Below are 12,798 nucleotides of genomic sequence, written 5' to 3' on the forward strand. Positions count from 1 at the left end.
TTTAACATTTGCTGTATTTTTTCCTCATATAAAACTACAATAAATATGAAAAAACAGTGCCTTTACCAACCGGAATGTTCATCTATTGACTGGGCGCAGTTCCACAAATTAGGTCACAAACCACCCAGTGTGGGGCTTGAACCCACGACCCTGAGATTAAGAGCCTCATGCTCAACCATCCTATCGAACTCGGCTTTTGCATTTAACATTTCCGTTATTTATTTCTCGTATAAAACTACAATAAAATAGGAAAAGCAGTGCCTTCATCAAACAAAATATTCCTCTATGGACAATTCACCCAGTATGGGGCTCGAACCCATGACCCTGAGATTAAAAGTCTCATGCTCTACCATCTGAGCTAACTGGGCTTCTGCTTTTAACATTTTCGGTATTTTTTCCTCATATAAAACTACAATAAATATGGAAAAACAGTGCCTTCACCAACCAAAATGTTCATCTATTGACGAGGAGCACTTCCACAACCTAGGTCACAAATCACCCAGTGTGGGGCTTGAACCCACGACCCTGAGATTAAAGTCTCATGCTCTACCATCTGAGCTAACTGGGCTTGTGCTTTTAACATTTTCGGTATGTTTTCCTCATATAAAACTACAATAAATATGGAAAAACAGTGCCTTCACCAACCAGAATGTTCATCTATTGACTGGGCGCAGTTCCACAAATTAGGTCACAAACCACCCAGTGTGGGGCTTGAACCCTTGACCCTGAGATTAAGAGCCTCATGCTCAACCATCCTATCGAACTCGGCTTTTGCATTTAACATTTCCGTTATTTATTTCTCGTATAAAACTACAATAAAATAGGAAAAGCAGTGCCATCATCATACAGAATATTCCTCTATGGACAATTCACCCAGTATGGGGCTCGATCCCATGACCCTGAGATTAAAAGTCTCATGCTCTACCAACTGAGCTAACTGGGCTTGCGCTTTTAACATTTTCGGTATTTTTTCCTCATATAAAACTACAATAAATATGGAAAAACAGTGCCTTCACCAACCGGAATGTTCATCTATTGACTGGGCGCAGTTCCACAAATTAGGTCACAAACCACCCAGTGTGAGGCTTGAACCCATGACCCTGAGATTAAGAGTCTCATGCTCAACCATCCTATCGAACTCGGCTTTTGCATTTAACATTTCCGTTATTTATTTCTCGTATAAAACTACAATAAAATAGGAAAAGCAGTGCTTTCATCATACAGAATATTCCTCTATGGACAATTCACCCAGTATGGGGCTCGAACCCATGACCCTGAGATTAAAAGTTTCATGCTCTACCATCTGAGCTAACTGTGCTTGTACTTTTAACATTTTCGGTATTTTTTCCTCATATAAAACTACAATAAATATGGAAAAACAGTGCCTTCACCAACCAGAATGTTCATCTATTGACGAGGCGCACTTCCACAACCTAGATCGCAAATCACCCAGAGTGGGGCTTGAACCCACGACCCTGAGATTAAGAGCCTCATGCTCTACCATCTGAGCTAACTGGGCTTGTGCTTTTAACAATTTCGGTATTTTTTCCTCATATAAAACTACAATAAATATGGAAAAACAGTGCCTTCACCAACCAGAATGTTCATCTATTGACTGGGCGCAGTTCCACAAATTAGGTCACAAACCACCCAGTGTGGGGCTTGAACCCATGACCCTGAGATTAAGAGCCTCATGCTCAACCATCCTATCGAACTCGGCTTTTGCATTTAACATTTCCGTTATTTATTTCTCGTATAAAACTACAATAAAATAGGAAAAGCAGTGTTTTCATCATACAGAATATTCCTCTATGGACAATTCACCCAGTATGGGGCTCAAACCCATGACCCTGAGATGAAAAGTCTCATGCTCTACCATCCGAGCTAACTGGGCTTGTGCTTCTAACATTTGCTGTATTTTTTCCTCATATAAAACTACAATAAATATGGAAAAACAGTGCCTTCAACAACCAGAATGTTTGTCTATTGACGAAGTGGACTTCCACAACCTAGGTCAGAAATCACCCAGTGTGGGGCTTGAACCCACAAACCTGAGATTAAAAGTCTCATGCTCTACCATGTGAGCTAACTGGGCTTCTGCTTTTAACATTTTTGGTATTTTTTCCTCATATAAAACTACAATAAATATGGAAAAACAGTGCCTTCACCAACCAGAATGTTCATCTATTTACTGGGCGCAGTTCCACAAATTAGGTCACAAACCACCCGGTGTGGGGCTTGAACCCACGACCCTGAGATTAAGAGCCTCATGCTCTACCATCTGAGCAAACTGGGCTTGTGTTTTAACATTTTCAGTATTTTTTCCTCATATAAAACTACAATAAATATGGAAAAACAGTGCCTTCACCAACCAGAATGTTTGTCTATTGACTAGGCGGACTTCCACAACCTAGGTCAGAAAACACCCAGTGTGGGGCTTGAACCCACGACCCTGAGATTAAAAGTCTCATACTCTACCATCTGAGCTAACTGGGCTTGTGCTTTTAACATTTGCTGTCTTTTTTCCTCATATAAAACTACAATAAATATGGAAAAACAGTGCCTTCACCAACCAGAATGTTTGTCTATTGACTAGGTGGACTTCCACAACCTAGGTCAGAAATCACCCAGTGTGGGGCTTGAACCCACGACCCTGAGATTAAAAGTCTCATGCTCTACCATCTGAGCTAACTGGGCTTGTGCTTTTAACATTTTCGGTATTTTTTCCTCATATAAAACTACAATTAATATGGAAAAACAGTGCCTTCAACAACCAGAATGTTTATCTATTGACGAGGCGCACTTCCACAACCTAGATCACAAATCACCCAGTGTGGGGCTTGAACCCACGACCCTGAGATTAAGAGCCTCATGCTCAACCATCCTATCGAACTCGGCTTTTGCATTTAACATTTCCGTTATTTATTTCTCGTATAAAACTACAATAAAATAGGAAAAGCAGTGCCATCATCATACAGAATATTCCTCTATGGACAATTCACCCAGTATGGGGCTCGATCCCATGACCCTGAGATTAAAAGTCTCATGCTCTACCATCTGAGCTAACTGGGCTTGTGCTTTTAACATTTTCGGTATTTTTTCCTCATATAAAACTACAATAAATATGGAAAAACAGTGCCTTCACCAACCGGAATGTTCATCTATTGACTGGGCGCAGTTCCACAAATTAGGTCAGAAACCACCCAGTGTGGGGCTTGAACCCATGACCCTGAGATTAAGAGTCTCATGCTCAACCATCCTATCGAATTCGGCTTTTGCATTTAACATTTCCATTATTTATTTCTCGTATAAAACTACAATAAAATAGGAAAAGCAGTGCTTTCATCATACAGAATATTCCTCTATGGACAATTCACCCAGTATGGGGCTCGAACCCATGACCCTGAGATTAAAAGTCTCATGCTCTACCATCTGAGCTAACTGGGCTTGTACTTTTAACATTTTCGGTATTTTTCCTCATATAAAACTAAAATAAATATGGAAAAACAGTGCCTTCACCAACCGGAATGTTCATCTATTGACTGGGCGCAGTTCCACAAATTAGGTCACAAACCACCCAGTGTGGGGCTTGAACCCATGACCCTGAGATTAAGAGCCTCATGCTCAACCATCCTATCGAACTCGGCTTTTGCATTTAACATTTTCGGTATTTTTTCCTCATATAAAACTACAATAAATATGGAAAACAGTGCCTTCACCAACCAGAATGTTCATCTATTGACGAGGCGCACTTCCACAACCTAGATCACAAATCACCCAGTGTGGGGCTTGAACCCACTACCCTGAGATTAAGAGCCTCATGCTCTACCATCTGAGCTAACTGGGCTTGTGCTTTTAACAATTTCGGTATTTTTTCCTCATATAAAACTACAATAAATATGGAAAAACAGTGCCTTCACCAACCAGAATGTTCATCTATTGACTGGGCGCAGTTCCACAAATTAGGTCACAAACCACCCAGTGTGGGGCTTGAACCCATGACCCTGAGATTAAGAGCCTCATGCTCAACCATCCTATCGAACTCGGCTTTTGCATTTAACATTTCCGTTATTTATTTCTCGTATAAAACTACAATAAAATAGGAAAAGCAGTGCCATCATCATACAGAATATTCCTCTATGGACAATTCACCCAGTATGTGGCTCAAACCCATGACCCTGAGATGAAAAGTCTCATGCTCTACCATCTGAGCTAACTGGGCTTGTGTTTTTAACATTTGCTGTATTTTTTCCTCATATAAAACTACAATTAATATGGAAAAGCAGTGCCTTCACCAACCAGAATGTTCATCTATTGACGAGGCGCACTTCCACAACCTAGGTCAGTAATCACCCAGTGTGGGGCTTGAACCCACGACCCTGAGATTAAAAGTCTCATGCTCTACCATCTGAGCTAACTGGGCTTGTGCTTTTAACATTTTCGGTATTTTTTCCTCATATAAAACTACAATAAATTTGGAAAAACAGTTCCTTCACCAACCAGAATGTTCATCTATTGACAAGGCACACTTCCACAACCTAGGTCAGTAATCACCCAGTGTGGGGCTTGAACCCACGACCCTGAGATTAAAAGTCTCATGCTCTACCATCTGAGCTAACTGGGCTTGTGTTTTTAACATTTGCTGTATTTTTTCCTCATATAAAACTACAATTAATATGGAAAAGCAGTGCCTTCACCAACCAGAATGTTCATCTATTGACTGGGCACAGTTCCACAAATTAGGTCAGAAACCACCCAGTGTGGGGCTTGAACCCATGACCCTGAGATTAAGAGTCTCATGCTCAACCATCCTATCGAATTCGGCTTTTGCATTTAACATTTCCGTTATTTATTTCTCGTATAAAACTACAATAAAATAGGAAAAGCAGTGCTTTCATCATACAGAATATTCCTCTATGGACAATTCACCCAGTATGGGGCTCGAACCCATGACCCTGAGATTAAAAGTCTCATGCTCTACCATCTGAGCTAACTGGGCTTGTACTTTTAACATTTTCGGTATTTTTTCCTCATATAAAACTACAATAAATATGGAAAAACAGTGCCTTCACCAACCAGAATGTTCATCTATTGACGAGGCGCACTTCCACAACCTAGATCACAAATCACCCAGAGTGGGGCTTGAACCCACTACCCTGAGATTAAGAGCCTCATGCTCTACCATCTGAGCTAACTGGGCTTGTGCTTTTAACAATTTCGGTATTTTTTCCTCATATAAAACTACAATAAATATGGAAAAACAGTGCCTTCACCAACCAGAATGTTCATCTATTGACTGGGCGCAGTTCCACAAATTAGGTCACAAACCACCCAGTGTGGGGCTTGAACCCATGACCCTGAGATTAAGAGCCTCATGCTCAACCATCCTATCGAACTCGGCTTTTGCATTTAACATTTCCGTTATTTATTTCTCGTATAAAACTACAATAAAATAGGAAAAGCAGTGTTTTCATCATACAGAATATTCCTCTATGGACAATTCACCCAGTATGGGGCTCGAACCCATGACCCTGAGATTAAAAGTCTCATGCTCTACCATCCGAGCTAACTGGGCTTGTGCTTTTAACATTTTCGGTATTTTTTCCTCATATAAAACTACAATAAATATGGAAAAACAGTGCCTTCACCAACCAGAATGTTCATCTATTGACTGGGCGCAGTTCCACAAATTAGGTCACAAACCACCCAGTGTGGGGCTTGAACCCACGACCCCGAGATTAAGAGCCTCATGCTCTACCATCTGAGCTAACTGGGCTTGTGTTTTTAACATTTTCGGTATTTTTTCCTCTTATAAAACTACAATAAATATGGAAAAACAGCGCCTTCACCAACCAGAAAGTTCATCTATTGACGAGGCGCACTTCCACAACCTAGATCACAAATCACCCAGTGTAGGGCTTGAACCCACGACCCTGAGATTAAAAGTCTCATGCTCTACCATCTGAGCTAACTGGGCTTGTGCTTTTAACATTTGCTGTATTTTTTCCTCATATAAAACTACAATAAATATGGAAAAACAGTGCTTTCACCAACCAGAATGTTTGTCTATTGATGAAGCAGACTTCCACAACCTAGGTCAGAAATCACCCAGTGTGGGGCTTGAACCCACGACCCTGAGATTAAAAGTCTCATGCTCTACCATCTGAGCTAACTGGGCTTGTGCTTTTAACATTTTCGGTATTTTTTCCTCATATAAAACTACAATAAATATGGAAAAACAGTGCCTTCACCAACCAGAATGTTCATTTTTTGACGAGGCGCACTTCCACAACCTAGGTCACAAATCACCCAGTGTGGGGCTTGAACCCACGACCCTGAGATTAAGAGCCTCATGCTCAACCATCCTATCGAACTCGGCTTTTGCATTTAACATTTCTGTTATTTATTTCTCGTATAAAACTACATAAAATAGGAAAAGCAGTGCCATCATCATACAGAATATTCCTCTATGGACAATTCACCCAGTATGGGGCTCGATTCCATGACCCTGAGATTAAAAGTCTCATGCTCTACCATCTGAGCTAACTGGGCTTGTGCTTTTAACATTTTCGGTATTTTTTCCTCATATAAAACTACAATAAATATGGAAAAACAGTGCCTTCACCAACCGGAATGTTCATCTATTGACTGGGCGCAGTTCCACAAATTAGGTCACAAACCACCCAGTGTGGGGCTTGAACCCATGACCCTGAGATTAAGAGTCTCATGCTCAACCATCCTATTGAACTCGGCTTTTGCATTTAACATTTCCGTTATTTATTTCTCGTATAAAACTACAATAAAATAGGAAAAGCAGTGCTTTCATCATTTGGAATATTCCTCTATGGACAATTCACCCAGTATGGGGCTCGAACCCATGACCCTGAGATTAAAAGTCTCATGCTCTACCATCTGAGCTAACTGGGCTTGTGCTTTTAACATTTTCGGTATTTTTTCCTCATATAAAACTACAATAAATATGGAAAAACAGTGCCTTCACCAACCAGAATGTTCATCTATTGATTGGGCGCAGTTCCACAAATTAGGTCACAAACCACCCAGTGTGGGGCTTGAACCCATGACCCTGAGATTAAGAGTCTCATGCTCAACCATCCTATCGAACTCGGCTTTTGCATTTAACATTTCCGTTATTTATTTCTCGTATAAAACTACAATAAAATAGGAAAAGCAGTGCTTTCATCATACAGAATATTCCTCTATGGACAATTCACCCAGTATGGGGCTCGAACCCATGACCCTGAGATTAAAAGTCTCATGCTCTACCATCTGAGCTAACTGGGCTTGTGCTTTTAACATTTTCGGTATTTTTTCCTCATATAAAACTACAATAAATATGGAAAAACAGTGCCTTCACCAACCGGAATGTTCATCTATTGACTGGGCGCAGTTCCACAAATTAGGTCACAAACCACCCAGTGTGGGGCTTGAACCCATGACCCTGAGATTAAGAGTCTCATGCTCAACCATCCTATTGAACTCGGCTTTTGCATTTAACATTTCCGTTATTTATTTCTCGTATAAAACTACAATAAAATAGGAAAAGCAGTGCTTTCATCATTTGGAATATTCCTCTATGGACAATTCACCCAGTATGGGGCTCGAACCCATGACCCTGAGATTAAAAGTCTCATGCTCTACCATTTGAGCTAACTGGGCTTGTGCTTTTAACATTTTCGGTATTTTTTCCTCATATAAAACTACAATAAATATGGAAAAACAGTGCCTTCACCAACCAGAATGTTCATCTATTGATTGGGCGCAGTTCCACAAATTAGGTCACAAACCACCCAGTGTGGGGCTTGAACCCACGACCCTGAGATTAAAAGTCTCATGCTCTACCATCTGAGCTAACTGGGCTTGTGCTTTTAACATTTGCTGTATTTTTTCCTCATATAAAACTACAATAAATATGGAAAAACAGTGCCTTCACCAACCAGAATATTTGTCTATTGCTGAAGCAGACTTCCACAACCTAGGTCAGAAATCACCCAGTGTGGGGCTTGAACCCATGACCCTGAGATTAAAAGTCTCATGCTCTACCATCTGAGCTAACTGGGCTTGTGTTTTTAACATTTGCTGTATTTTTTCCTCATATAAAACTACAATTAATATGGAAAAGCAGTGCCTTCACCAACCAGAATGTTCATCTATTGACGAGGCGCACTTCCACAACCTTGGTCACAAATCACCCAGTGTGGGGCTTGAACCCACGACCCTGAGATTAAAAGTCTCATTCTCTACCATCTGAGCTAACTGGGCTTGTGCTTTTAACATTTGCTGTATTTTTTCCTCATATAAAACTACAATAAATATGGAAAAACAGTGCCTTCACCAACCAGAATGTTTGTCTATTGATGAAGCAGACTTCCACAACCTAGGTCACAAACCACCCAGTGTGGGGCTTGAACCCACGACCCCGAGATTAAGAGCCTCATGCTCTACAATCTGAGCTAACTGGGCTTGTGCTTTTAACATTTGCTGTATTTTTTCCTCATATAAAACTACAATAAATATGGAAAAACAGTGCCTTCACCAACCAGAATGTTCATCTATTGACGAGGCGCACTTCCACAACCTAGATCACAAATCACCCAGTGTGGGGCTTGAACCCACGACCCTGAGATTAAGAGCCTCATGCTCTACCATCTGAGCTAACTGGGCTTGTGCTTTTAACATTTTTGGTATTTTTTCCTCATATAAAACTACAATAAATATGGACAAACTCTGCCTTCACCAACCAGAATGTTCATCTATTGACTGGGCGCAGTTCCACAAATTAGGTCACAAACCACCCAGTGTGGGGCTTGAACCCACAACCCTGAGATTAAGAGCCTCATGCTCTACCGTCTGAGCTAACTGGGCTTGCGCTTTTAACATTTGCTGTATTTTTTCCTCATATAAAACTACAATAAATATGGAAAAACAGTGCCTTCACCAACCAGAATGTTTGTCTATTGATGAAGCAGACTTCCACAACCTAGGTCAGAAATCACCCATTGTGGGGCTTGAACCCACGACCCTGAGATTAAAAGTCTCATGCTCTACCATCTGAGCTAACTGGGCTTGTGCTTTTAACATTTTCGGTATTTTTTCATCATATAAAACTACAATAAATATGGAAAAACAGTGCCTTCACCAACCAGAATGTTCATCTATTGACGAGGCGCACTTCCACAACCTAGGTCACAAATCACCCAGTGTGGGGCTTGAACCCACGACCCTGAGATTAAGAGCCTCATGCTCTACCATCTGAGCTAACTTTGCTAGTATTTTCAACACTTGTGGTATTTTTCCTCATATAAAACTACAATAAATATGGAAAACCAGTGCCTTCACCAACCAGAATGTTCATCGATTGACAAGGTACAGTTCCAAAAATTAGGTCACAAACCACCCATTGTGGGGTTTGAACAGATGACCCTGAGATTAAGAGCCTCATGCTCTACCATCCTATCGAACTCGGCTTTTGCATTTAACATTTCCGTTATTTATTTCTCATATAAAACTCCAATAAAATAGGAAAAGCAGTGCCTTCATCATACAGAATATTCCTGTATGGACAATTCACCCAGTATGGGGCTCGAACCCATGACCCTGAGATTAAAAGTCTCATGCTCTACCATCTGAGCTAATTGGGCTTGTGCTTTTAACATTTGCTGTATTGTTTCCTCATATAAAACTACAATAAATATGGAAAAACAGTGCCTTCACCAACCAGAATGTTCATCTATTGACGAGGCGCACTTCCATAACCTAGATCACAAATCACCCAGTGTGGGGCTTGAACCCACGACCCTGAGATTAAGAGCCTCATGCTCTACCATCTGAGCTAACTGGGCTTGTGCTTTGAACATTTGCTGTATTTTTTCATCATATAAAACTACAATAAATGTGGAAAAACAGTGCCTTCACCAACCAGAATGTTCATCTATTGACGAGGCGCACTTCCACAACCTAGGTCACAAATCACCCAGTGTGGGGCTTGAACCCACGACCCTGAGATTAAGAGCCTCATGCTCTACCATCTGAGCTAACTTTGCTAGTATTTTCAACACTTGTGGTATTTTTCCTCATATAAAACTACAATAAATATGGAAAACCAGTGCCTTCACCAACCAGAATGTTCATCGATTGACAAGGTACAGTTCCAAAAATTAGGTCACAAACCACCCATTGTGGGGTTTGAACAGATGACCCTGAGATTAAGAGCCTCATGCTCTACCATCCTATCGAACTCGGCTTTTGCATTTAACATTTCCGTTATTTATTTCTCATATAAAACTCCAATAAAATAGGAAAAGCAGTGTCTTCATCATACAGAATATTCCTGTATGGACAATTCACCCAGTATGGGGCTCGAACCCATGACCCTGAGATTAAAAGTCTCATGCTCTACCATCTGAGCTAATTGGGCTTGTGCTTTTAACATTTGCTGTATTGTTTCCTCATATAAAACTACAATAAATATGGAAAAACAGTGCCTTCACCAACCAGAATGTTCATCTATTGACGAGGCGCACTTCCACAACCTAGATCACAAATCACCCAGTGTGGGGCTTGAACCCACGACCCTAAGATTAAAAGTCTCATGCTCTACCATCTGAGCTAACTGGGCTTGTGCTTTTAACATTTGCTGTATTTTTTCCTCATATAAAACTACAATAAATATGAAAAAGCAGTGCCTTCACCAACCAGAATTTTCATCTATTGACGAGGCGCACTTCCACAACCTTGGTCACAAATCACCCAGTGTGGGGCTTGAACCCACTACCCTGAGATTAAGAGCTTCATGCTCTACCATCTGAGCTAACTGGGCTTGTGCTTTTAACATTTTTGGTATTTTTTCCTCATATAAAACTACAATAAATATGGAAAAACACTGCCTTCACCAACCAGAATGTTCATCTATTGACTGGGCGCAGTTCCACAAATTAGGTCACAAACCACCCAGTGTGGGGCTTGAACCCACGACCCTGAGATTAAGAGCCTCATGCTCTACCATCTGAGCTAACTGGGCTTGCGCTTTTAACATTTGCTGTATTTTTTCCTCATATAAAACTACAATAAATATGGAAAAACAGTGCCTTCACCAACCAGAACGTTTGTCTATTGATGAAGCAGACTTCCACAACCTAGGTCACAAATCACCCAGTGTGGGGCTTGAACCCACGACCCCGAGATTAAGAGCCTCATGCTCTACCATGTGAGCTAACTGGGCTTGTGCTTTTAACATTTGCTGTATTTTTTCATCATATAAAACTACAATAAATATGGAAAAACAGTGCCTTCACCAACCAGAATGTTCATCTATTGACGAGGGGCACTTCCACAACCTAGGTCACAAATCACCCAGTGTGGGGCTTGAACCCACGACCCTGAGATTAAGAGCCTCATGCTCTACCATCTGAGCTAACTTTGCTAGTATTTTAACACTTGTGGTATTTTTCCTCATATAAAACTACAATAAATATGGAAAACCAGTGCCTTCACCAACCAGAATGTTCATCGATTGACAAGGTACAGTTCCACAAATTAGGTCACAAACCACCCAGTGTGGGGCTTGAACAGATGACCCTGAGATTAAGAGCCTCATGCTCTACCATCCTATCGAACTCGGCTTTTGCATTTAACATTTCTGTTATTTATTTCTCGTATAAAACTACATAAAATAGGAAAAGCAGTGCCATCATCATACAGAATATTCTTCTATGGACAATTCACCCAGTATGGGGCTCGAACCCATGACCCTGAGATTAAAAGTCTCATGCTCTACCATCTGAGCTAACTGGGCTTGTGTTTTTAACATTTGCTGTATTTTTTCCTCATATAAAACTACAATTAATATGGAAAAGCAGTGCCTTCAGCAAACAGAATGTTCATCTGTTGACGAGGCGCACTTCCACAACCTTGGTCACAAATCACCCAGTGTGGGGCTTGAACCCACGACCCTGAGATTAAGAGCTTCATGCTCTACCATCTGAGCTAACTGGGCTTGTGCTTTTAACATTTGCTGTATTTTTTCCTCATATAAAACTACAATAAATATGGAAAAACAGTGCCTTCACCAACCAGAATGTTTGTCTATTGATGAAGCAGACTTCCACAACCTAGGTCAGAAATCACCCAGTGTGGGGCTTGAACCCACGACCCTGAGATTAAAAGTCTCATGCTCTACCATCTGAGCTAACTGGGCTTGTGCTTTTAACAATTTCGGTATTTTTTCCTCATATAAAACTACAATAAATATGGAAAAACAGTGCCTTCACCAACCGGAATGTTCATCTATTGACTGGGTGCAGTTCCACAAATTAGGTCACAAACCACCCAGTGTGGGGCTTGAACCCATGAACCTGAGATTAAGAGCCTCATGCTCAACCATCCTATCGAACTCGGCTTTTGCATTTAACATTTCTGTTATTTATTTCTCGTATAAAACTACATAAAATAGGAAAAGCAGTGCCATCATCATACAGAATATTCCTCTATGGACAATTCACCCAGTATGGGGCTCGATCCCATGACCCTGAGATTAAAAGTCTCATGCTCTACCATCTGAGCTAACTGGGCTTGTGCTTTTAACATTTTCGGTATTTTTTCCTCATATAAAACTACAATAAATATGGAAAAACAGTGCCTTCACCAACCGGAATGTTCATCTATTGACTGGGCGCAGTTCCACAAATTAGGTCACAAACCACCCAGTGTGGGGCTTGAACCCATGACCCTGAGATTAAGAGTCTCATGCTCAACCATCCTATCGAACTCGGCTTTTGCATT

At 40.9% G+C, this 12,798-nt stretch overlaps 18 non-coding genes and 1 gene segment (V, D, J or C); 1 reads left to right on the plus strand and 18 right to left on the minus strand.

Moving 5' to 3' along the window:
* Positions 1 to 12,798, plus strand: part of LOC114456123 (T-cell receptor beta-2 chain C region-like) — a 297,915-nt gene that overhangs the window by 229,912 nt on the left and 55,205 nt on the right.
* trnak-uuu (transfer RNA lysine (anticodon UUU)) lies at positions 296 to 368 on the minus strand. The gene has a single exon. It is a non-coding gene; the product is annotated as a tRNA-Lys (tRNA).
* On the minus strand, positions 871 to 943 carry trnak-uuu (transfer RNA lysine (anticodon UUU)). Its single transcript has one exon. It is a non-coding gene; the product is annotated as a tRNA-Lys (tRNA).
* On the minus strand, positions 2,625 to 2,697 carry trnak-uuu (transfer RNA lysine (anticodon UUU)). The gene has a single exon. It is a non-coding gene; the product is annotated as a tRNA-Lys (tRNA).
* Positions 3,375 to 3,447, minus strand: trnak-uuu (transfer RNA lysine (anticodon UUU)). The gene has a single exon. It is a non-coding gene; the product is annotated as a tRNA-Lys (tRNA).
* Positions 4,351 to 4,423, minus strand: trnak-uuu (transfer RNA lysine (anticodon UUU)). Its single transcript has one exon. It is a non-coding gene; the product is annotated as a tRNA-Lys (tRNA).
* trnak-uuu (transfer RNA lysine (anticodon UUU)) lies at positions 4,552 to 4,624 on the minus strand. Its single transcript has one exon. It is a non-coding gene; the product is annotated as a tRNA-Lys (tRNA).
* Positions 4,927 to 4,999, minus strand: trnak-uuu (transfer RNA lysine (anticodon UUU)). Its single transcript has one exon. It is a non-coding gene; the product is annotated as a tRNA-Lys (tRNA).
* On the minus strand, positions 5,704 to 5,776 carry trnak-cuu (transfer RNA lysine (anticodon CUU)). The gene has a single exon. It is a non-coding gene; the product is annotated as a tRNA-Lys (tRNA).
* trnak-uuu (transfer RNA lysine (anticodon UUU)) lies at positions 6,106 to 6,178 on the minus strand. The gene has a single exon. It is a non-coding gene; the product is annotated as a tRNA-Lys (tRNA).
* Positions 6,855 to 6,927, minus strand: trnak-uuu (transfer RNA lysine (anticodon UUU)). The gene has a single exon. It is a non-coding gene; the product is annotated as a tRNA-Lys (tRNA).
* trnak-uuu (transfer RNA lysine (anticodon UUU)) lies at positions 7,230 to 7,302 on the minus strand. Its single transcript has one exon. It is a non-coding gene; the product is annotated as a tRNA-Lys (tRNA).
* Positions 7,806 to 7,878, minus strand: trnak-uuu (transfer RNA lysine (anticodon UUU)). The gene has a single exon. It is a non-coding gene; the product is annotated as a tRNA-Lys (tRNA).
* trnak-cuu (transfer RNA lysine (anticodon CUU)) lies at positions 8,610 to 8,682 on the minus strand. Its single transcript has one exon. It is a non-coding gene; the product is annotated as a tRNA-Lys (tRNA).
* trnak-cuu (transfer RNA lysine (anticodon CUU)) lies at positions 8,811 to 8,883 on the minus strand. Its single transcript has one exon. It is a non-coding gene; the product is annotated as a tRNA-Lys (tRNA).
* trnak-cuu (transfer RNA lysine (anticodon CUU)) lies at positions 9,788 to 9,860 on the minus strand. The gene has a single exon. It is a non-coding gene; the product is annotated as a tRNA-Lys (tRNA).
* On the minus strand, positions 10,966 to 11,038 carry trnak-cuu (transfer RNA lysine (anticodon CUU)). Its single transcript has one exon. It is a non-coding gene; the product is annotated as a tRNA-Lys (tRNA).
* On the minus strand, positions 11,740 to 11,812 carry trnak-uuu (transfer RNA lysine (anticodon UUU)). Its single transcript has one exon. It is a non-coding gene; the product is annotated as a tRNA-Lys (tRNA).
* trnak-uuu (transfer RNA lysine (anticodon UUU)) lies at positions 12,142 to 12,214 on the minus strand. The gene has a single exon. It is a non-coding gene; the product is annotated as a tRNA-Lys (tRNA).

The sequence above is a fragment of the Gouania willdenowi genome, chromosome 22 (genome assembly GCF_900634775.1).
Source record: "Gouania willdenowi chromosome 22, fGouWil2.1, whole genome shotgun sequence".
NCBI lineage: Eukaryota > Metazoa > Chordata > Actinopteri > Blenniiformes > Gobiesocidae > Gouania > Gouania willdenowi.